General features: G+C 34.8%; 1 protein-coding gene across 2 annotated transcripts in view; it reads left to right on the forward strand.

Annotated features, from left to right (window-relative positions):
- The window catches only part of CHRM2 (cholinergic receptor muscarinic 2), a 163156-nt gene that overhangs the window by 104726 nt on the left and 32609 nt on the right, over positions 1-25821 (forward strand). Inside the window, exon 2 of one of the 2 annotated variants that reach the window (XM_008054861.1) lies at positions 17076-17153. The exons of the other annotated variant lie outside the window; for it this stretch is intronic. The gene's annotated coding sequence lies outside the window, so the exon portion shown is untranslated. The remainder of the gene's footprint in view (positions 1-17075; positions 17154-25821) is intronic. 2 annotated transcript variants of the gene reach the window in all.

Raw genomic sequence — 25821 nt, forward strand, 5'->3', positions numbered from 1 at the left:
CCATGCCGCCAATCCAGATAATTTTTGACTTTTTTTTTTTTTTTTGGTAGAGACAAGGGCTCACCTTATTGCCTAAATTGGTCTTGAACTCCTGAACTCAAGGAATCCTCTGCCTCAGTCTCCCAAAATGCTGGGATTATAGGCATGAGCCACTGTGCCCAGCCCCTTTTTTCTTTAATTATTTCCTTTATTTATGCTCTCAGTAATCTTCTGTGATGTTCTTTCTTTTATAATATAGTTTATATATTGATAACTTTTAAGAGTTTCTGTAAAAAACTAGATAACTTTCTAGTTCTGGTGTGGATTTCCTTTACGCACTCCCGCAGTTACACACACACACTTAGGTCACATCATGGGAGTTTGAGAGGTAAGAATAATGGATATTGTATTTACTACTTTATCATTTAAAATTAAATTAAACTTTAATTTAATTGAAAAATAATAACTGCATGTATTTATGGCATATATAATCTGATGTTTTGATATGTGTATACATTGTGGAATGATTAACTCAAGCTAATTAACATGTTCATAACCTCACATAATTTTTATTTTTTTCTGCAATAGATCTCAAAAACAAATTCCTCCTGTATTACTGGAAATGTATATGCTTTGACTAATATTTTTATTTTACCCCTGCCCTGCCATAGCCTTTCAATTGGCCAATAGGTATATGAGAAAATGTTCACATCACTAACCATCAAGGAAATGAAAATTGCAACCACAATGAGATACCACCTCACTCCTTTTAGAATGCCTGTTATCCAAAAGACAAAAGGTAACGAGTGTTGATGAAGGTAATGGAGAAAAGGGAACACTTGCACACTGTTGGTGGGAATGTAAATAAGTATAGCCCCTCTGTAAAACAGTGTGGAGGTTCTTCAAAAACTAAAAATAGAACTACCATATGATCAAGCAATTCCACTTCTGGGTATATATGAAATGGAACTGAAATCAGTAAGTTGAAGAGATGTCTGCGCTCCCATGTTAACTGCAGTATTATTCACAGTAGCCAAGATATGTAACAATCTAAGTGTTCATCAACAGATTAATGAATAAAGAAAACGTGAGATATAGATATAGATGGTGTAGATGTGTGTAGATATAGATATAAATAGATATACTCACACACAACAATAAAAATACTTCAGTCTTAAGAAAGAAGGAAATTCTGTCATCTACTACTAAGTGAACATTATGCTAAGTGAGATGGCCAGGCACAGAAACACAAACACTGCTCTATCTTGATCCAATATCCATTAACATAAACCAATTAACATCAAATGTATTATATGATCTTATAAGCAGTAATGGAAATAATGTGCTCAGGGAAAGAGCAGTAATAGTTTCACTCATTAGAGCCTACTGGAATATTATATTCAGTTCTATATATAATAATATAGAAAAAAATCATATGAGGAATGCTTTAAGGAAGTAGAGATATTTTGTTTTGAAAGAAGCAGAAATAGTCATCTTCATTAATTAAGGGATATTATATAGAAGCTAAACATTTCTTAAATAGCTACAGAAAGCAGACCTAGGATTCATTTTTTTTAAATGCAAGGTGGTGGAATCCATACTGAAGTAAAGAATAACTTATTACAAATTAGACCTGTATACAGGATGAGCTACTCTCAAGTTGAAATTTTCCTAGTGCTAGAAATATTCAGAGAACAAATGGTGATTTATGAATATTTTCAAAAATAAAACATTTATTTATATAAAACATTTACAAAATAGTATTCAATAAATCTCTGATCCCAGGTTTTCTGTTTCTTTGGATGCCAATGAATAGCTGGTATTAGATTTGAGTGTGCTTTGTTTGAATCCATCAAATTCCTGGTTATCTGTCTGATTTTACCCACTATCTTACCTTGAACCCTAATTTTCATGGGCCTTCAAACTCTTGACTGACAGCTTATTCAAATTTGACTCAGTGCCTTATGTACCTTTAGATCCTGAAAATATTTCACCTCGGATTTCCCACAGAATTCCAAAACTTTGCCTCCAAATCACCTGCCAGTTTTTATGTATTCTTTTGACAGGGCCTTGCTTTCACATTTATCCTCAGATCAATCAGTGCTTTCTTCTATATCTTGTTTCCAACAAGTGTTTCATCATCACACTTCATTATTATGAGTCTTCTAACTGGGTTCTACTATCATTGCAACTTTTTTCTGTTTTAGGGTTCCTCATTTTTCATAATAGGAACCCATTCAGCACCTTAGTCTTTCAAAATTCTACCTTAGTTATTGTTGGTGTTCTTGAAATCATTGTCTCAAAACCAATATCCCCTACCAGCTATAAGATGAAGTGCAGATTAGTCAGCTTGGACTGTCAACGCAAAATATCATAGACTAGTTTCAATAACATAAATTCATTTTTTTTTTTTGCAATCTGGAAGCTGAGTAGTCCAGGATCAAGGTTTTGGCCCACTCAATTGCTGATAAGAGCTCACTTATTGACTTGTAGACAGCTGCCTTCACACAGTATCCTTGCATGGAAGAGTTCATTGGTGTCTTTCCATATAATGGCACTAATCCCAACATGAGGTCACCACCTTCGTCATCTCATGTAACCCTAATAACCTACCATGTATGTCATCTAAATTGCCATGTCTTAGTGGTTAAATCTTCAACATATAAATTTTGGGGGAGATACAGACGTCTAGTCCATAAGATAGTTTGCCTTTATGGTCTAGTTCCAAACCATATTTCGAGCTTTATCTTTAAATGCCCTCACATATCCCCCTTTTTTCAATAAATTTGTTTATTCACACTTTCTTCATGATACTATTTTTTGTTCTTATTATCCCTTACAACATACACTTCTCCCATTTATTCAAATGCTATCCACTTTAATCTAATTGCATTTCTTCTATTGTTTACTTATACTGTTTTAATTTCATATTTTACTTAAATTTTTATATGACTATATGAAGTGGCGATGGCTGTGTTTTTTTTTTTACAATTATACCACAATTCTTTTTGAATGCAGAAACTATGTCTTAGATTTCTTTGTGCTAAAATCTTAGGTCTATAAAAAATAATTGCTGGCTTGATTCACTGTTGAAGGTGAATTCAGCAGCATTTAATGAGCACCTACTTTGTGCTAGCACATTTAATATAATCCTTCACTACGTAATTTGATTCTTGACAATTTTTACTCCCCCTAAAATTCCCATGTTGATTTCATAGCGGAAAAAGGACATTTCTCTTTTCATCTTTCTCTTTATAACTTATGCAGTTAAGACTCTGTCTCACTCACCCAGCTCACTAGCAACTCAAAGATTTCACTTGGGCCTCCAGCCTAAGTTCACCACTTTTCCTTCAACTTCATTGAGAAACAGTGAGATAGGGTGAATTCAATGTCCTTTTTAATTTTTCCAAATTCAAAGCATCCTAAGAAAATAATTGACAAAATTGGACAAAATAAATTAATTACTCCTTGTCTCCATCCTCTTAGCCTATTGTCTGGCAATAATAAGCACTGAATAAATAGCTTGAATGTTGAATGAAATAATTCTCAAGTAATTGCGAAAATTTTCCAGCATAGAAACTTGGAAACATTAGAATTAGAACCGGATTTCGGATCTCAGAGATCATCCAGATCAATCTGTTCATTTCTAGATGGTGGAATATAAATCTATAGAAGCTAAAATGGCTGTCCTCAAGTAACACAAGGAATGGCCAAACTAAACTAGAACTCAGCTTGACTGCACCCCTTTTCTGCGTCTTTTAACTGTATTCCACAATTTACATCACACTACTTCTGTGAGTTTAAAGGTATGCTGAATGACTTTAGTGAGAATGCAACAGAAAAGGATAGTTGCTAAAAGACGGAAGGAGAAGAACATATTGAAGGAAAGAGGACAGATTTACTTTTTTTTTTTAGTGTATGATGAAATCTATTTTTCTTTCATATGTTGGTAAACATGCAATAGAACTAAAAGACAAATTCAAAACTTGTGTTTCTTATAGGTGACAGAATCTTTTTTATTTTTATTTTTTCACATTCACTACTTGCATTTGTATTTTCAGTGTTAATCTTTAAGGGGAGCAGGCAGTGGTAAAATCTCTGAACTCTTCTGTGGTTGAACTGAAATAACCATTTGAAAACTGCTGCTTTGTTTACACGATTCTAAAAAGGGCAAAAATGGTTTGAGTGTCTTGTTACTGATTGATCTGATATTTGGACATTATGCATACCGAGCCTTGTACGAACAGAAAAGCAGCTGTTTGGGGGAATGTCAGCATGACTTTTTTTTTCCCTCTGGCTTTTCTCCTAAAGTTCAGTAAAGGCCATTTTTCAGAATCACATAAATCCACTTACAAAACCGAATAATTTCTTTTCTTTGTGTGAGAGTAAAATCTGTATTTACTTATTTAAAGTCTCTCCTTGCCTTCCACCTTGCAGGGATTTCCTGGTATTTCTGTTATTCGAAGGCTGTCTCATCTACCCTCCTTTGAATCTCCAACTTATTTTGTCCAACTTGGAGAATCATAGCGTAGATTACTTTGTATATCTTGTTTCAAGAAACAATAGCCGGTGACACTTCCATCATTTATTCTCTCCCCTCCTTGTCAGGGACACACGGTCTACTGCTTGCCAAGAAGCCTGTTTTTCAGGTCAGGACTCCATCCCTTCTAGCATCTTCTCAGAGTTAATTTCTTATGAAAGAAAAAAGAATATGTTTGATAGTTCTGTCAAATGAGAACTCAGATTTGAATGACTTAGGCTAGATTTTAGCAAATGTTTGTGACCAGGGTCTGGATTGCTGATGAAGGTGGCAGTGGTGGTCTTGATGGGGGAGGGTGAGAATTGGTGACTGAAGATATGGTAGTGGGGATGGTGGGGGTGTCTACTTATTTGTCAGAGTGCATTTCCTAAAAAAACAAATTGTTTTCGGAATTATTCAATCCCACTGTAGAAAATAGAAAAAATAGTGGTTATTTAATCATCTAAAGTAGTAGCAAATAATTTACAGCCAATATTATACATTTGTCTGATCCTTAAGAATGGATGTTAGTGAAATTGCCTTTCTTGAAACTAAAACATTTTGCAATATTGTTACTTTAGCTTTCTGCCTTGCCTGCAATTTCATGTTTTTTTGTTAATTTCTTGTGTATAAGAATTCATCATAAATATTAAAAATAATATTATAGTGTCATATATTCATGTCTCTGAATAATTCAATTTATTTACCAGAAAGTACTTGCTATGTTTCTCTCAAGTACTCAGCACTGATTTTGCCACTGAGAGGGTTACCATCATCTTTGTTTTCAAGTTGACACATTTTAGGTGAAAAGATTTGATATTCATTTATCTTATGAATATTTACTGAATGTTGTCTAATGTGCTAGACACTGTGCTAAGCAGAGGAGACACATGCTTTTCACAGATTCTAATTGAGAACATAGAATTGCAAACTCCATTGTATAGCAAGAATTTTGTTGCAGCGGACGTATAAAGTATAATGGAAATTGGAGGAAAAAACATCTAAGTTTCACTGGGGTCATCAGGGAAGGCATTATTTGAGAAGAAACCATTTCAGCCAAGAGTTGGAGGGAAAATTTAAGCAGTGTGTCTTTCCAAATTGAAAGAACAGAATGCATAAAAGCACACAGACTTGAGTGCATATGCCTGTTACAATAGCTGCAGCTAATTCAGTACTGCTGCAGTATCTTAGTCAAGGGAAAGTGTAGGATAGGAGAATACAGTGCAGACTTGAGATACCCTGGGCAAGCGGACAGATGCCATCACACGAAAGTTTTTGCAGGCCTTACTCTGTTGAGATTTTATTTTGTGAAGAGTAATTTTCAACAGGAGAATGACATATTTAAGTATTTAAGTGAGAAAGACCATTGAGAGGTCAGAGTAGAAGATACTTCAGTGAGTATGACTGAAGCCAGGAAAACCCATTGAGTGGCCTTTGAGGGTGAAAACTGATGAGAATTCAGAACTAATACAGTTATGGCAGTAACACCAACAGTGGTGACCAGTAAATAGCATAAAAAATAAATAGTATCATAGGGTAAAAAATAGTTTTAAAATTGTTAGAAGATTGAAGGAAGATTTTTAGGCTACTGGCTTACCACACGGGACTGAACAATGCAAGATAATGTATAATTAGTTGCCCAATCATGCAACTTCAAAAATAAGTACTTTAATGCTTGTAAGAGTGGGCAATAACTGAAGGTAACTCTATGCAGAAGGTGTCGGGATATAAGCTGGGATCTCAGAGAAGTGGCACATATAGCATTATGTAAGAAAAAGTAATTTTCCTAAGTGACTTAGAACTAACTTTCTTGTATTTTATTTGTATTCTGGAGTCACCTGACCCATATGGAAAAATCTTTATTCCTCCTTATTCTGAAAATGTAAGGTAAATGGGTTTAAGCATGATGCATAGCCCTTACCTAAGTAAAATTATATTTCTAGTTAAAGAAATACATAAGTTCTCTATCTCAGACCCCAGTAGAGAAAGTCAGAGGAAAAGAAAGGAAGAAAAAAATGAACTAACTAGTAATTTTTTCACAGAAGACAAGAAAGGAGTCAACCAGTAAGCTTTACTTTTTAGACTGGAAAAGTTAATTTGCAATGCCCTAATAAAAAAAAATAAAATTTAGCAATGAAATCAACACATTGGCATTCTCAAATATAAAAACATCATTTTTTTTTTTTACTGCCTTCAAACAAGGCTTATGATATCAAGGGACAGATATTTGCTACTTTATTAAGGAGTGCTAAAATGTTTTCATTTATATTATTTCTTCCTATTGGCTTCTTTTTTTACAAGTTTGCGCAGAGTTTGGAACAAGGCCCATAAGATCAGTGCCCATAAAAGAAAGAGCTAACTGTTGGAAACAAAACAAGAATATTGAGTGGGGAAATTTATCACCTTCTCCAACCATACTGCAGATATATTAGGATAATCCCAATACTCTCAAAGATAGTGGCGTTGCTCATAATTTCAAGAAGAATGTATTGAGATGTGTCTGCATGAAATACACATCAATGCCTGTGTGTAACACAGTACTGTTTATTTTGGTTGGAAAAATAAGGTATGATTGCAGAGACAGGAGAGTGAGCTTTCCAGTACAGTTACAGTGGAACTAGATCTTGAAGCATGGATAGAAATTAGCTTGTTAGAAAGAAGAAAGGGTCTATTATGAAAAGTGAGCTATGTGTACAAAACAGCAAGGTTGGGCTAAAGGCTATGCATGTGTGGGTTATCCACAGGCTGGATTTTGAACTGAATATCAAAGAATAGTGGCATGTAAAGTATAACATGAGATGAAATACTTCTAAGTTTGGGAGCTTAAACTTGAAAATTTCTTAAGAAATTTTGAATTGGAGATGTACTTAGTAGCCTTACTGCTTTATGATGATAAGATATTAACATTATTAATACTAATAAAATCAATAATAGCTAATACTTAAGTGCTTATAAGTGTTAGACACCTAGTAACTACTTTAATCTTGATAATTATCTATGACGTCTTACTATTATCCCCATTTTTCAGATTTGTGAACTGAGAAATAAAATAGCTAAGAAACTTGTACAAAAAACACAGGCAACACCTGATAGACCAGGTTTGTAAATGGGCACATCCTGGGGTCTTAATTTCTGCATAAAGTCTGTCCTTTGTAGGGAGGCAGGGTATTCAGTGTAGGTTAGACATAGACAAGCTTCTTGTTAGCAGTTTTAAATAGAACAAGTGTTCAGACATTTTTCCTTATCACATCAGAGCTGACCACCCTTCAGGCTGGAATGTGGATTTGTCAGACCATAACACCCCTTCAGCTCATCAAAAAAAAAGCCCATCAAGGTGTGGAACTGGTGCAGCCCAACCTTCCAGTTCATGGTTTAACATAATAATCACTAAAAGTTAGTCATATCTCTTGTTAAAGGCAAAATATATGTTCCAGGAAAAGACCACCCCTTAGCTCAACAGTGGTGGAGACATGGTAATCTCTCAGAAGCGGATACCTGTAGCCCACCCTCTTTAGCAGATAATCTTTGTGAAAATATATCAAGCGTTATGTCAAAAGCTAAAACACGGTCTTTCCATTAAGACACCCATGTCTCTATGGCATGTCTCCCTCCTTCTCTGGTTAAATTTTGTTTTAAAACTATACTGGCCACTCTGAAATTCTTTTTCAGTAGTGAGTCAAATAACTCACAAGTGTTGTACCACATCCCACCCGGCAGCAGTATGTACAAAGTGAAGGGGAAGAGAAAAGTATCTTAGGAGTCTGTTCTCATGCATCAGGCTGGGATTTCGAGGCACTGAACATGAATGTTGACAGAGAGATCTGTAGGTAAGCCTTTGGTTTTACTTCTACCCAAAGCAAGATGTCTATTTAGGTTAAATTTATGTTTATTTAAAGAGAGAAACTCTTATTCACTGTTGTAGAGTGGAATCTCACCAACCATCAGCTTGGTCCCTGAAACAGTGCCCCAGTTCTATAATTAATTCACTAGTGATATTTGCTTCCCCTCAAGGACACTCATTTCCTTAATTCTATTCAGAGTTTTGATATTGGAATGTCTCAGTTTATTGCCTATGTAAATGGTGCAGTTGCTTTTTCATGAAAATGCATACAATTCCTATTGTACTATGTGTACTATATTGGCTTTTAGAAAGAAAAATGTAAATAACTTGGCACCATTGTGGAAGAAAGAACATCTGCTTGCTTTGGACTCCAAGAGAAACTCTCCACATGACTTCTCTCTTAGCAGATTAGTAAGCAACTTGTGGATAAAATATCCCAAGGGCTTTCTTACCCACTTGACTAAGAGCTTAAAGTCCCCTACAAATGATTCCATCATTTTAATGGTTGTATGATATCCCTTCTCTCTGGGATAGATTATGAATGGTACAGAGAAACTGTAGTTTCCTCTGATTACCCAAACCTCTCCTCTTAGAATCTTATATCTCTTCCTGATCACCCAAACCTATTTGAGGATATGATTTCCTGAATCTTTTGTTTTTCTTTTTTATTATTCCCTCTCATCCGTTCACCAAGTATTTGTTTGTCATTTCCCATACACAGGATCTTATAATAAGCACTAGGTTTACAATGGGGAATAGGACACAGCCAATTTCTTCAAGTAAAAAAGGAGTGAAAAGTTGTAAATGCTGATATATAAAGCTAGTACAAAATTGTAAAAAAGATCAGAGGAGGAACACAACACCATCTTGGGGCATCAGGAAAGGCTTCCCACAGAAAATAATATTTTTTTGGAACTCAGATAATATTATCCAACATAGCCTGAGGTGGGGCCTGAATGTGTTGTTAATGGTAGACTATTATTCCAGGGGGAAGAAACACTATGCACAAATGCAAGGAGGTAAAAGAATTATTGGAAAGTCCAGGAAACTTCAATTATTTTAATTCCCATGTCAAATCAATTCCTTGGTTTATTTGAAGTCATGCTCCCAAACCATTGTTCATGTGTATTTTTTATAAGATGCTGATACATAACCTTTTAGAAGAGAAGTTCTCTGCTTAAATAATTTCAAGAAATATTGAAATAATGCAAGTTAAAACAGTTGCATTATTGTAGCATCTTTAATATATCAATGTACATTATGACATATCAAAAGGATAATTGAAGGTGAGACTTTTTCCAAACTTATTTGACAGTAGAATGGTTTATTTCACAGAAAATCCTTTAACAACTTGTGGAACTAGTTCATGTTTTGTAGAACAAACTTTTATGTAATTGTTGGTCAAGCAGTCATGGTAAATTAAGGAAATCTTAATGAAAAAGTCGCAACATACAGCGTTGAGGTAAAGTCTACAGATGTGAGCACCCGTGCATTTCAACAAAATTATTTTCGACCAGTAATTAGAATTTTAGAGATTGTTAGAGTTGAGTTTGAAAGCCACCATTAATATTTGCAGTATCCCGTCATGACACTGAAGAAAGCAATAGTTTGTATCAATCTAAGACAACTACGTTTCAGTGTTCTAGGATTGCTTATAAAAAAGGACGTATATTAACGCTTTAGAGGCAGTTCCAGTGTAGCCTAAATCTGTTTGTGTTAGTGACATATTGTCATTCAACCATTCCCTTTAGTTTTTTATGTAATACTCCACTACAGTGGACCCATTGCAAGGTACATTTGATGAGTTACATGGAGCTCAGTTTCTGCACAGCTCTATTTTGATTAATGACATGTATGATTACACCGGTATCTTCCATATTCATTTGGCAAAGATCAGCTTTCACAGTGATGAAATTTTTTAATCAGTGAGTGAGACAAATAAAATCTCCCAATAGCTTTCCTATGGCATAAAAGGTTAAAAACAGAGAGGAGGCTATCTTGAGCATAATAGCAGCTTTTCATTGTTCTTTTTGAAATAAATGAATGGGTTCTCAATAACTACATGACCCTAAAAATAGATGAGACTCCAGTCAGCTGATTTATGATCATATTTGGACAGTGATAAAAATGGAGACACACCCTTTTCAACAGGCCCTAAACCCACCCTATAACTATCTTTGAAGTTGAACCCATGACAGTGGCAGCACCAAAGCACTTCCTTATTTTGGCAGTTTTTTAAAAAGTCTTAATTATTCTACTCCCTCTACTTCTCTATATATTCATTTTACTTTTTTTTTTTTTTTAGTCTCACTCTAGTTGCCCAGACTGAAGTGCAGTGGCACACTCACGACCACTGCAGCCTCAACCTGCTGGGGTTAGGTGATCCTTCCACCTCAGCCTTGCAAGTAGCTGGAACTACAGACACGTGCCACCATGCTCAGCTAGTTTTTCTGATTTATTGTAGAGATGAGGTTTCACCAAGTTTCCCAGGTTGGTCTCGAATTCCTGGGCTTGGGCAATCCTCTCACCTTGGCCTACAAAAGTACTGTGATTACAGGCTGAGCCACCTCGCCTGGCCTCATTTTACTTCTTAAAGATAAAATTTTTTATATTGGTACTTTCTTACTCCCTAATACATTATTTAAATATACACACACACACACACACACACACACACACACACATGCACACACACACAGTGTGTTTACAGGCTCAATCCCATTATCAATAGATTCTAAGCTGCAAGCTTTCTCTCCAATACAGGAGCAAAGAAAGGCAGAGTGTATATACTGATTCTGCAAGGTCCAGATGACAGGTTAATTAAGTTCAGTGTAAACTGCTCAACTGCTTGCAAGATATACGCTTCCTTGCTACTCACATCTTTGGTTTATCCATCAAAAAAGGTGTGGCTGATTAGTATCAGTCATTTTTGTTCTTTTATAATTTGTCTGATCATAATTATGACAATATTTCTCTTGTTATAAATTTGGTCTAAATGTGTTTTACAGGCAGCTAAGAAAATGTCAAATGTTTTCCTCAATCCCTGGGGCAAACCCATTCTTAAGTAGCTTCAATCAGAAGCACCTGTATAGTATATAAGTTATGTGGGCCTCCCTTGTCTAAATGAACCCTTTCCTATTCTAGGTTGAGTAGAAGTTTCATGCTCATTCAGTATCATTCTGCTGGTATATGAAACATAGCCATCTTATATTGGACTCAATTTATTTATTAGTACATGCATTCATTCATTCGCTTATTAACTTAGTTTCTGACTGTAATCTTATACAAAATATCGTAACACATTTGTATTGCGTAAAATTGAAACAAACAGGAAAAAACAGAACAAATCAAACAAAAACTGCTTTGGTCTTCTTGAGAAAAAATACCTTGAATGTCCTTGACACAATTTCTGACTGCCTCTAGGTAGCCTTTCTGTTTCTCCTTCTTTTTTTTTTTTTTTCTTTCTTTTTCTCCTCTTCCTTTTTCCTTGAAACCTGGGTTCATAGCCCCTTTCCCTGTGGCCTTGCTCCAGGGCAGCAGTGGAAGAACTGTGCTGGCACAGCAGTAACCCACACTCAAAACTTTCTTTTGCTGGAAACAACCATTAGAGGTGGCCTCTGCTTCTTCAGACATGTCCCAGCCCTGTGTCAGTGGACTTCTTTTCCTCCTTGGTAGGGCCTGCACGTGTGGCTCTCCCATTGTGTCCTACATTTGCACATTCTGAAACCAGGGACTTCCTCTTGCCATTCATACTAGAGGTCAGGAGATAGATCGGGGAAAATTGATCTCAAAGCAATGCCCAGTCTTCTAGTCACTTGATTAACTTGATGTCATTTACTACACACTCAGTGTTTACTTAACAAGGTCCTGGAAGTTAAAGAGACAAATGCTGGAAGCACATATACCACTGCACTTCACAATGACCACAGCTGTGCCCACAGACAGGGTAGGGCAATGGCAAATAGGTACACTGTGTACAAAGCAAGGGCACATCAGTTAGAGTTACCAATGGCTACTTCCAGGAGATGAGCCTTCAATTCACATACCTCCATTTTCATCCATGATCGATGGCTAAAGTGGGACTCAACTGTACTTCATCTTGTTTTCAAGGCTCTTTCATTCTCAGGAGGATACGTGGCAATCTCAAACCTATGTAAACCCAGATGCTTATGTAAGAAGTTACTTAATGAAAATAAGATAACCAAAATTCATAACCAAATTGCCCTCTCTGGGGCCATTTAAATGCTGTTTTAAACACAGTCAGGTTTCAATTAAGTTTTTCTCTCTTTCAAGGATTGTGTATAACACTCTTCATTGATCTCAACAGTTTTAAATTTTCTTATTTTATTACATATTTTTACAAGAAAATAGGAAGGGTACATAGATTAATATTATATTCGTATTTTCACTTTCTAAGATGAGATGGAATATTGGGTATGTGAACAACACTTACAAAAATAAATTCACAGGTATTTCTTACCCCCAAAGTTACATATTATATATATAACATATATAATAATAGTATATAAAATAAAACGAGATATTATCTTCCAGAAAAGGTTCTTTTATAGACATATATATCCACAACAATGTAGACATTGTCAGCCACAATTGTTCCTTATTAAAAAATAAATTGAAGGAAAGGAAATGGGAAAAAAAGAGGAGAAAGGTCAGGGAAGGAAATAAAATATAAGGGAAGAGGGGGAGAGGAAGGGTGGGAAGAAGAGGAAAGGGGAGGAAAGCAAAAGAAGTTGCAGGGCAGAAAATATAATGTGAACTGTAGAAAATGTAATTTAAGTGAATAATTAATGATTTGCATACTAATGGCTAACAGTTTTTAGTGCCCATGATTGGTTGGCCTATATGCTATACATCTGCATACATTATCTCATTTAATACATATCATAATTTTATGTATTTTTTTCATTTTAGAAAGAAGGGACTGAGGCTTAGAGAGGTTAAGTAACTTATCCAAATTTACACAACTCTAAGTCAGAATCCAATAGTACTTTTGGCCTCAGTCTGTGCTTTTTGTGGCTTCTCTCATAATTGTTAATAAAGAGTAGAAAAATAGTAACTTAGTGGACAATAAATTCAACTCTGTCCTGAAACTAGTGGTTGCCTAAGAAAATCAGCATAAAGGAGATAATAAAGTCACTATCTATAAATAATATATATGATCTAACTATAGGACATTGCCATTTTTGTGAGTCAAAATGGTTGAATGTTGGCAATTCTATATGAATCAACTGAGTAAATATGCCTATATGATACATGTGATTAATATACAGATACACATAAATTTAAGTATTTGTGATAATAATTAATAATTATTTGGTGCTTGTTGAGTTTAAGAAGATATGTTAAGTACTTTACATTTATAATTTTATACAGTCTTCCCACCAAGCCTATGAGTTTGGTATCATTATTTCCCCCATTTTATAAAAGAGGAAATTAAGACATGAAGAGATTTTTGAATTTTTTTCAAAGTCACACAGTTAGGAGCTGACAGAACCAGGACCTGTTCCTCAGTCTTTTAGACATCATTTTATTGACCACAATCCTATATTGACTTCATATTTAATATACTTATTTCTACAAAAGTTTGGGAGAAAATTCATACTAAGGTAAATAGTTTTGCTTTTATAGTTTTTACTTTATGCATCCTGCTTCACATATCACCTTTAATCTAATAGATCTTCCTTAATTTTATTTAATATTTAAAGAGATGAAAGTTAAGTAACTAACTGAAGGTCACACAATAATCTGTAACCAATGTTGGACTCAAATTTATGTCATCAGCTTCTGAGGACTGTTTCAATTTCTGTATGATACATGGTGAACCCACACTTATGCAAATACAGATGCATAATTAAAAAGCAGTTTACTTAATGAGAATAAAATAAATCTGTAGCTCACTGCTAAAGACTTGCATCAGTGATATCCACTAATGTCTCATTAGCCTTTTGTAAGAAGTTCACATCCCTTGGCTTTTTAGAGTTCCCACCAATGATAGAAATGTGTGTGTCATTGTTGAACTCTCCTTATCTGTCTTTCCACACATTCAATTACACATTTTTAACACCTAGTATGTCTTTTCCTGTCCCATCACTTATTTCCACCCTCGGTCCATTCTTTGCCATGGATCAAAGCCGTGACTTAGGTACTAATCTTACTGTTCCTGGTTTTATCCCTTCAAATCTATCCCTTTCACAACTATTTCAGAAATCTTAAAACACAAGTTTATTCATAGTACTTCCTTTTTTAGAACTCTAATCAGATCCCCATCCACTATTGCATGAAGTCTGAGTTTCATAAGTAAAGCACTAAGTTTTCCACAATTTAACTTCTTTCTGACTCTCAGCTGCCTCCTTTCACCTCTTCCAGACTCAATTTTGCATTTCCAGCACCACTGAACTTAAATGCACTGCAGTTTCTTGCCTCTTTAAATTTGCTCAGACTACTCTCTACCACATCATCATGATCATATTTATTTTCTGAGATATTTTCTAGAGATATTTTAGGTTCACAGCAAAATAAAGATGAATATTTATTGATTTCCCATATACCTACTACTGCCACACATGCATAGTCTCCCCCATTATCAACATCTCCCATCAGAGTGGTTCATTTGTTACAGTTAAGGAACCTACACCAACACATCATTATCACCCAAAGTCTATAATTAATGTTAAGCTTCACTCTTGGTGTCATACATTATATGAACCTACACAAATGTACACTGACATGTGTCCATCGTTATAATATTACATAGTGTTTTTTGTCACTATCCTAAAAGTGTACTATGCTTCACTATTGAGAATGCCTCCTGCCCCTGGCAACATCTGCCAATTATTGGTCTTTTTACTGTCTCCACAGTTTTGCCTTTTTCAAGGATGTCATAGTTGAATTCATATAACAAGTAGTTTTTCATATTGTCTTCTTTCACTTAACAATACACATTTAAGGTTTCTCTTTGTCTGTTTATGACTTGATAGCTCATTTCTTTAGCAATGTTTAATACTCCAGTGTCTAGATTCAGCATAGTTTCTCCACTCACTTACTGAGAAGACAGTTTGGTTACTTCCAAGTTTTGGGAATTATGAATAAATTTGTTATAAACATCCACATTCAAGTTTTGTCCAAATTGTTTCCGACTTTTTGGGGGTAAATGCCAAGAAGCACTTTATCCTTTACTGAATCATGTGGTAAGAGTACATTTAATTTTATAAGAAACCTCCAAACTATCTTCCAAAATGGCTGTGCCATTTTGCGATCCCATCAGCAATGAATGAGCACTCCTGTTGCTCCAAGCCCTACCCAGCATTTGGTGTTGGCAGTGTTCCAGATTATGTTCATTCTAATAAATGTGTAGTTGTGTCTCATTTTTTAAAATTTGCTTTTCCCTGATAACTTACAATGTGGAGTAACTTCCATAGGCTAATTTGCCATCTGTGTCTCTTTTTTATTGAGGTATCTGTTAATATTTTTGACTCTTTTTTTTAATTGAGTTTGCTTACAGTTAATGTTATGGGTTCTTTGTACATTTCAGATAACTATCCTTGACAGATATGTCTCTCAGTCTGTGACTTGTCTTTTTATTCTTGTAGTTTGTGGTTTTTTTCTCATTATCTTGACATTGTCTTTCACAAAGAAGTTTTTTTAATTTGAGTGAAATTCAGCTTAATAAATATTTCTTTTATGGAGTATGCCTTTGGTGTTGTATTCAGAAAGTCATCACCAAATCTGAAGTCATATAAATTTTTCTCCTATGTTACATCTTTTAGGAGATAGCATTTTACACTTTAGCATTTTACACTTAGATTTATGACCAATTTTGAGTTAATTTTTGTGAAAAGTGTAAAGTCTGTGTCTAGATTCTTTTTTATTTTATTTTGTTTTGTTTTATTACATATGGATGTGCAAGTGTCCCAGCACCATTTCTTGACCAACTGTCTTTGTTCCATTGAATTGCCTTTGCTCCTTTGTCAAAGATAAGCTGACTGTATTTATGTGGGTCTATTTGTGGTTTCTTTATTCTATTCCATTGACTTATTTGTCTATTCCTTTGCCAATACCATACTGTCTTGATCACTATAGCTTTACATATTTAATTTCTGCAATTTTTTGAGATAGGTTCCATATTGTTCAACTTCAGAATGTTGTCAGGATTAGGTTAACTTTCTTAGCTACTATCTGGAGGTGAAGAAGGGGATGTACTTTTTCATAGATATTTACACAGATTGACAATTTTCTCTTGTTTTTTTATTTTCCTGATGAGAATCCTTCATCTGCTATTTCTAACTGATAGAATTATATGCTTAATCAATTTTCAGTGATTCTGAGCAAGTGAACTAAGCAAACACACTCATTGGTCAATTCCCATTTCTCAGTTAAAGTCAAGATTATAATACCCACTATTATCATACTTCTTTTAGGATGCAGACCTTTCCTTGAGCCTTGTTTCTCAAAGTCACTTCTCTTTTAATTCATGAGATTCGATTCCCAGGTCTAAGTAAGATACCAGCCTTCCAGTCCCCTGGAGATGTAAACCTTTGTCTTGACAAATGCATGTACTTTATGTCTTAGTTTCTAACTTTAGCCCAGCAGATATTTCCCAATGATTCCAGTGAAGACTGAACTTATAAAGACTAGTATGCTCCATTTTCTTGCTTATGGATAAGTTATCATTTTTTTACTGTTGTTCCCACATTTCTTGTTTCTTCTTTCTACCAGGTTGTTAGCAACATGAGTACAGGGTCTGGATCTTACCTGTTCAGGAATGTTTTCCCAGCACCCAGTGCCTGGCATATAGTAAGTGCTCAATAATTTTTAAATGCATACATTAATATATTGTATATATACAACATTAAGTTTCTATGAATTGTAATAATTTTTGGAAAGGTGGATACATCAAGTCAATTGAATGTCAGATACTGTTAGAAAAAATTAACTTAGTTTGCCATGTTAGGACATTTCTATTAATTTCATCATAACAAAAGCAACCACAAACCAGAGACAAGATATTCATGAAGATATACTTGCTATTCCAAATCAAGTTTATTCAACTAGTCTGTAAGAGGGTCTGCACCCTACCATAAGTACACATATGAACAATTACTGAGGATTTTAAACTTTATTGAATTTTCAAAATTTTCTGAACCTTACCCTATATTTCCTTTAGGAGCAATTCAGCATTTTCAAATTCAGTGTTAATGTTGATTTTACAGAACATAACTACTATCAATAACAGGAATCAACTTTCTCTTTCTTTCTATCTCCCTATCTAAAGATATTCATTTTAAGGTATTGAATCATGCTGTGAGGACTGGAAAGTCTGAAATCTTTAAGGGAGAGCTAGCAGGCTAGAAAGTCAGGTAGGAATTAATGCTATATTCTTGATAGAGAATTTCTTCTCCAAGAAACCTTAGTTTTTACTCTTAAGGTTTTAACTGAGAGATGAAACTTTGCATTATTGAGAGCAATCTCATTTACTAAAATTTAATTGACTATTAACTACATCCACATCTACATTTTACACCTTCAAAATACCTTCACGACAACACCTAGACTCCTATTTCTTTAAATAACTGGGAACTATGCTAGAACCAAATTGATGCATAAAACTAACCATTACAGTCATATAATCATGGTAAATATTGATGAACTTATGGTAAGCCCGGTTCACTGAGTGGTGTTTCTATTTATAGGAGTAATTTATAACTGTATCTTAATACCTACACACACACACACAAGTACACACGCATACACAGAGCAAACAAGCAAGAAGGAGAAGAATGAGAAAGCAGACACAACTTGTTTGCACGATTAGGAGCGAAAGCTTTGCTATGAGACACCTTTGATTTCAAGTCTGAGCACCACCACCTACTAACTAGCACTGGAAAACTTACCTAACTTGCCTTAGTTTCTTATCTATGCAAGTGAAGATAAAAATTTTACCAGCCTTGACACTGGTCTAATATTTTTTGATATTCAAAAACTATTATTTCTTCTCAAGACTAGCTCCCCGGGTGCTGTGGAGGCAAGCATTTACACAAACTTCCTTAAAGGTGAAGCCACTGCCCCTTGCAAAGCATACGGAAAAGTGCCAGAGCCAGTCATAAGTGGAGAAGTCCAACTCTAGTCCAAGTGGAGAAGTCCAACTCTAGTCCAATGACTTTCTGCTTGTCACTAAAATAGCGCAGAGTAGGAAGAATATGGGAATGGTATAAGTGCATGGTTTTGACCCTTTGTCACCAATTTAACTAAAAGTTTCACAAACATTAGCCTTGAAACTCATTCCAAAGATCTATGATCAAGGAAATTTAACCTCAAAGCAAAGGGAAAAGGTAAGATGGGAAAAAATACAGATCCCAAATGTTTTGTACCTGATTTTTTTTTTCAAAAGAAGAAAATACAAATTCAGTCCACATAGAGGTCATAGGCACCAACTGAAACGTTTAAAAATCCAGTCAGTTAGTTCATACATCCAATGCTAAACAACAAACAAACAAACAAACAAAAACTGGTGTATGTCTCCACTATTTTGTTTAAAGCTTGCTTGCTTGCACATGATTGTTTCAATGCCTCATAAAGGCAGAATACTAATCACAGAAGGTGAAATAAAGACCTTGCTATTCCAAATGCTCTCTCTGGCTTTCTGAGTGTACCTGCTCCCATGCGCCAATCTCTTTCCTGACCTCTGCATCACAAAGTGACAGACCTTGGAGAGAATGAGGGGACATTCTAAAGCAAAAATAAATCTGTCATTTTTATAGTCAAAAGTGTCAGAGCTCAAACATCAATAGTGATTCAGAAGACTCAGTAATGTATTTGGTATCCATGCTTACTGACATTTCACAGTTATTCCATATGAAAGTTATTTTTTGAGTTGCTATTTCATTGTACTATAATCCTCAATAGTGTGTCTTTGCCTTAGAAATATTATTTCTACCTCTCATTTTACTAGCTGGCCCACACTACATTAACCACATCAATTTTATATTTGATAGAGAGGTGTTTATTTGGTTATAGAATACTCACGTTCTAAAGTGCTTTCTGTGTTGTTTCCAACAAACACATTTAGCATTATCATTTTATTCAAATAAGTGCCATAATCATTAGGTTGATTTTCAAGTTATATATCATTAAAGCAAATATGTTAAATATTTTTGATGTGCATTTTTTTTCATTTAACAGTATCTTAAATTAGTGATAAATACTAACTTACAAGTAAAACTATATTCTATAGATCTCAGTGGAATATAGATTGAGTAAGTTGGTTTAATAGAGATGAGGAGCTATGCAGATATACCATATTCATTATTTTGGAAAACTCTTTGGTATTACACAGGATAAATTTGGAAGCAAGGGACTAACCACCAAGTTATTGCAACAATCCTTATTCAGAGGTGAGAAGGCTGTGGTATAAGATAAGCTTTAATACATGTATAAGCATTATTTTAATACATGTATAAACATCACTTCTAATTAACATATCAATTACTTATACATGGAAAGTGGCCAAATGAAAAATAATAGCTTTCATAGATTAATATGTTCTATGCACATTATTTAGAATATAATATATTCTATATACACATTTTTAAAATTAACATATCTCCTATAGTCTCTATGATTTATGTACATATGCAACATCACAATTAGAAATATAGTGGCAGAAAGATTCCATTCATTGTGCAACTAAAAATAAATAAGGCCAATCTTAGCAAGATATATGTGTATATGAAAATTTTATGTTCAGTATTATATATTAAAAAATTAAAAATGATATCACAAATGACAGAAACTTGACTGAATCAAAAGAATTCCTTGATATGAATACTCAATACTATAAATATATTAATTTTTCCCAATTCAATAAAAATCTCATAATGACAAAGTGATTCATAGAATACTCTAAAGTTTATGTCAAAATAGCATGAAATTATAATAAAGATAATTAAAATCACACACGACTCAAGGGTGCTAATATTTAGAGATTTTAAATATATTATAAAATTACAATGAAGACATGTTATTCATGCAAGAATAGACAGATTTTTTAAATGGAATAAAATGGAAAACCCAGAAATAATACTAAGTATATTGAAATATTTAGTAGATGATAGAACCAGCTTTCACATTTGTAGATAAAGTGTAAATTGTCTGATAACTATTTCTGGGGTGATCTTTCAACAACTTGTAAAAAATCAATATTAGCTCTCCTCATACTTATTCCAAATATAATCTATGTAAATTATAATTTCAGGTATAAGTTATATAAATTAGTTAAATATTTACTTCTGTGGGATGGATAAAGTCTTTTTTGAATGATACCATAGCATTAATAGATGTAACATATGTCAAAAAAAAACTCATAACAAGACAAAGGGCAAATTTTTAAAATATCAATGACCAATCATATGAAAAACATTAAACTTTACAAATCAATAAAATGGTAGCATGTACTCATTTATACCAACTTCTTTCTTTTGCTTTTTCAATTCTCTGCCTGGCTCCATATACTATTTAAAATTTTTAAAAATAGTACATATATATGCATGTGTATATATGTACTATACATAAAATACTATTTAAAAATTTTAAGTAATATATATATACATATATATATATGAGCAAGTATATATAGTATACTAATAGTATATATATTATATGCAAGTGCATTATAGGCTCCTGCATGTATTCAAAAAAACAAATAAGATTTCAATAGTAGTAAAAGTTCACAGATGCTTCCCACCATGCTGTAAGTTCTTTGATGACAGAAAACAAACAAACACTCTTCACTCTTTTATCCCCTGAAGTTAGCTAAAGTTATGTCAGTGGTCAATAAAGTAGATGACTCTTGTGAGTCAAGTTTGAAGGATTCAGAATCTTTTTCCCTATGGTGTACTTCTCTAGTGATCTAATTTAAAAATAAACAAAAAAAGGAATTCATATTGCTTTTTACTCTTTAATGTCCAAAGGCAGAGGGAAATTTGTGAGTAGAACAAAAGCATGTTTTTTAAATTAAAAAGAAAAACACACCATTTTTAGATGACACTTAATGAAAATATCCTTGGCACTGAATTCTGCTCTGTAACACAAAACAAAATACTGTGTAAGAGTCAATTTATTCCTGTCAGATCTTTGGAATTTTGTTTAGATTTCAGGTTTCCAGTAGAAATTGTCAGAATACCCTTCCTTACCCTTTGCAAATTGTTGCCTGTCTCTTCAGCAGCCTCTCCTTCATTTATCTCCTTCCTTGCAAGGCTAGTTAGGCAGTGATTACAGTGATCCTGTACAACAAATACATAAGTCATTGGATGACTGTTTCTAGTTTGTCCACTAAGTCAGTCCAGGATGAAATCACTGGCACAGAGGAATCAGTTAACTGAGGGATCAGACAGCTGGAGAGACCAGACTGGGTGAGAAAACACCCTTATCCCAAGGACAAACCTATGCTATGACATTCCAGAGAATACATAAAAGAACTTGCCGAGTAAATTGCTTTTCTTCTCTAATATATGATCTCTTGCTCCAGTGCTAGCACTAGTTTTTAATGAGCTGGTAGGTAAATATGGAGCTAGATTGAGAGAATGAGTTCATGCTTGTACATTTTCAATATTGAGAGTGAAATGAAGATACAGATAGCAATTTAAATCTAATTTTCAAGCTTGCATGGATGAGGGGGTCACAGAAGGAAGCTGAGATGTACCAGGATATTGGGGGTGGGAGGAATAAAGCCAGTGACAAAGAAAACCAGCCAACACAATGCAGAGGCTGCTTCAGTAAGGCCAGCAAGGCCCAATGCATATACATTCAAGAGCGATGGAGCTGTTTTCTTTTTGTAGATACACGGGGTATGGTATTTAGGAAAATGCAGATCTAAGGGAGAAGTGAGTGACATCATCTCTGACCTCTCAGTCAGCATCATATGGAGCCTAAGAGAATTAAAGTAAAATTAGAATCCTAGGACTCTTTTAGAGCTAAAAGAGATGTTAGAGTCAAATGTCCTCACTGCCACAGAGGACAAAAATCAAACTGAGAGAGACTAAATAGCCTCTCTGGGATGAGGATGCAGACATTTTAATATCACAGCTCCTTGTTCTTTGCATGAGTTTAATCGAACATCACTGTTTAAAAACACAGATCAGTGTGAGAAATGGAGAGGTGGTGAGGGTGGACAACGCGTCTACTGTCAGTCTGCCTGATTCCTGAAGACGACACCATCTCGCATAATTAAACATTTTATTTTTGAGACGAAACAGATTCAAAATAAAAACTTCTCTCAGACAGCACCCCCTAAGTCTTAAATTAAAAAGGAAAACACGTACACACAGTGACTCAGGAGGAGAAAACAGAACCAAGTACGAGTTAATCAAGCCAAATAGGTGGTTTGCAGCAAAGTAAAGGCAGTACCAAACTCTAAAATTATGGAAAAACCCTCACTTAGATAAATCAGTAATGTGAGACTGAAGCTCATTTCACATATTTATTTAATTTACTCATTAAATTTGCCCAATAACACTACTGCTAATTCATAGGCTCTTTTGTTTTTTACCTTTTCATTTGTTTTTCGCCATACAACCCCAAAATAGAAATCATTTGAGTCCTTGTTAATAATATTGTTTATTATTTACCATCCTTCAGAAATGTATTAATATTTAAACAGTAGTCATATATGACACACTTTTGCTCTGGATATCTATAATCTGTTGCAGTTTGTTCTACATAGAGGATAAGTGAACAAAACAGACAGCACGTGCTGGCATCCCAATAGCACACCTGCTGCCACTGTCTGATAACCAAGGATCCACTTCTGGATAATATTCGTGAACAGGAAATGACTATTAGCAAATGTATTTATTATCAACTTACACAGGAGTAATACATGGCGAGTATTTGAATGTAAGAAAGAATGACTTCATGTATGGAATAAGCAAAACAAAACAACACATACAATTCATCTGAAATTAAGAACTTCAAGAATATATTTTCTAAGTAACAGAAAACACTAAAGCAATATCTCAAACAGGTCTATTGTATAATTGACAATTTTACAAACGGTAATTCTGTTTCTACTTCCATGCCAAAAGTAGCCAGAGTCAACAGTAAGTCTTTCCTTAAGTCTATAAATGAAGGCTGGGGATCCTGGAGTAGCAAACTTGGGTTGGGTGGGAGGCTTGACTTTGTGAGTGTTATTTTGTTTGATTCTTGAAATGTATAACGTGCTTGGCAGATATCATCACAACTTAAGCAATAAGCAACTTATTCTTGGAAAATTTAAGAAACTTACAAACACTTTCAAGTCAGTTTATATGCCCAGTCTGGAGTTTGGAGTTTGTCACAGCTTTACTGCTATACCCATAAGAGTCACAGCTGAAAGGCGGGTCAAGCTAGAGCTTGAATCTAGAGAGGGACAATGTTCTAAGCAATGAAGATGGGTGATTAGAAATTGAAATCCAATCAGAGATACCTGTTAATGAGATGGCTCTGTCTACCAGTTTCGTCAGGAATATCAGATATCAGGTAAAAGATTAATTTCTGACTTTAGGTGGCCTTCACTCCCACGAAGTTCTCAGATGCCATTTCTCTTTAAGTCACTCTGCCATGCCCACCCTTCTCATTCACAATAGAATGCAATTAGTAGGTTTCCTAAACAATCCATTTCTTGATATCCCTGAAGTTAATTGACTCTACAGTCATGCTTAACCCCTTCCCTTTGATTTGCAAGATTAACTCTGGGGCCTTTATCTCCCCACATTCCCCAGCTACTGTTTTGGTCTGCTTGCTTAAGCTCTTACCATACCAGTGATAACTATTGCTCTTAATTCTATATACCCTCACTCATCAGCATTTTCTTTTCTTCATAATTGATCTTTATTGTTTAAAAAAAAAGAAGAAACAAATTTTTTTTTTTTTTCAGACAGAGTCTCACTCTGTCACCCAGGCTAGAGTGCAATAGCATGGTCAAGGCTACTACAGTCTTGACCTGCTGGGCTCAGACAATCCTTCTGCCTCAGCCTTCCAAGTATCTGGGACTATAGATGCACACTACCATACCCGGCTATTTCTTTTTATTTGTTGTAGAAATGAGGTCTCGTCATGTTGCCCAGGCTGGTCTCTGGGCTCAGGCAATCTTCTCGTCTTGACCACCCAAAGTGCTGGGATTATAGGTGTAAATCACCACAGCTGACTAAAGTAAATATTTTTCAAGGTCTCCTTTAACCAGCCTTTTCTTCAAATAACTTTTTTTTCTACTTTGCTTTACTCTCAAGTTACAAAACAGGCGTCTATCTGTCCACCTTTTTATTTTTAATCCATCTCAACCTCAGCACTAAATGCATGTAACCAAAACTACCAGTCCTGATTTCTTGTTCTCTGGCTTATATATTCTTATGTAAATTTTATTGAAAGTAATTAATAATTTCCAATTCATTTATCTCAACATATTAAAATACTTAGTCTCTATGAATTTATTGAGTCTTTTAAAGTAACCATTTAGGAGGTTGTATTTCTTTGAGAAGGAATGTAAAGTTTATACCAAGAATTAAAAAGCTAGCTATAGGGTAAGCGTTAAAATTTGATTATAAAACCTGGGATCATGTCTAAACAGAAATTAAACTTTACTCAAATGACTCTCAATTTTTATTTTAAAGCAGAGTTTGGAAATTTGAGGAGGTATTGGACATTATGTTGAACATAATGAAAACCCTTCCCACCCCTACAATCTCTGGTTTTGGTCTTCGTGTAGTCTAACTACTCCTTCCTCCCTGCTCAGACAGGGCTGTACCCACTATGACTTATTAGTTTAGCCCTGTTTAAAGAGGTCAGCTTCGTGCATAGTCATTTGTTATTTTAATAACAATACTCAAAAAAGACATCATTGAGCAAAGCAGGTCAATGAGCTTTACAGTGGGCTTTAAAAGCAACCAAACAAGGGCAGCGTGAGAGGCAGACTGATGGCAAGACACATTCCTAAATGCAAACACAGAGCCCAGGATGTTTCCTTAGGAGAACAGGGACTAAGAGGCGGCCTACAAAAGAGTCTGTTCTTAGAATACGTTGGCTGAGTCTTCCCATCCCAACAGCCAGGTATGAAACAGAGTGAGGAGTGATTGAGTGATGCACAGACCTCACATGCAGGGTGAGGATGAGACTCAGCCTGTGGCACCCTGGAGAGGGCATGCTGGGAAATTTGTGGTGAGCTATCTTATCCCTAAAAGACTCTCAATACACTAGATCTGCATCTCTTGTTTTGCTGTTATAGGTCATCTCTAGCCTAGTTATGATCGCTGGGTTCTAACATGATGAGACTATGTCTGCTGCTGGTGGAATATTTCCTGATAAATGTTTTATAGTCACCATATTATAAGTAAAGTTAATTCTTCTACTCCTAGCCAGTCATGGCAGAAGAGAGACATGTCATGAGACACTGAAGAATCATCATCTTGTGGGGGTTCCTCAGGCAACCTATATC

This window comes from Carlito syrichta, unplaced genomic scaffold (genome assembly GCF_000164805.1).
Source record: "Carlito syrichta isolate Samal-C Ts95f unplaced genomic scaffold, Tarsius_syrichta-2.0.1 Scaffold301558, whole genome shotgun sequence".
Classification (NCBI taxonomy): domain Eukaryota; kingdom Metazoa; phylum Chordata; class Mammalia; order Primates; family Tarsiidae; genus Carlito; species Carlito syrichta.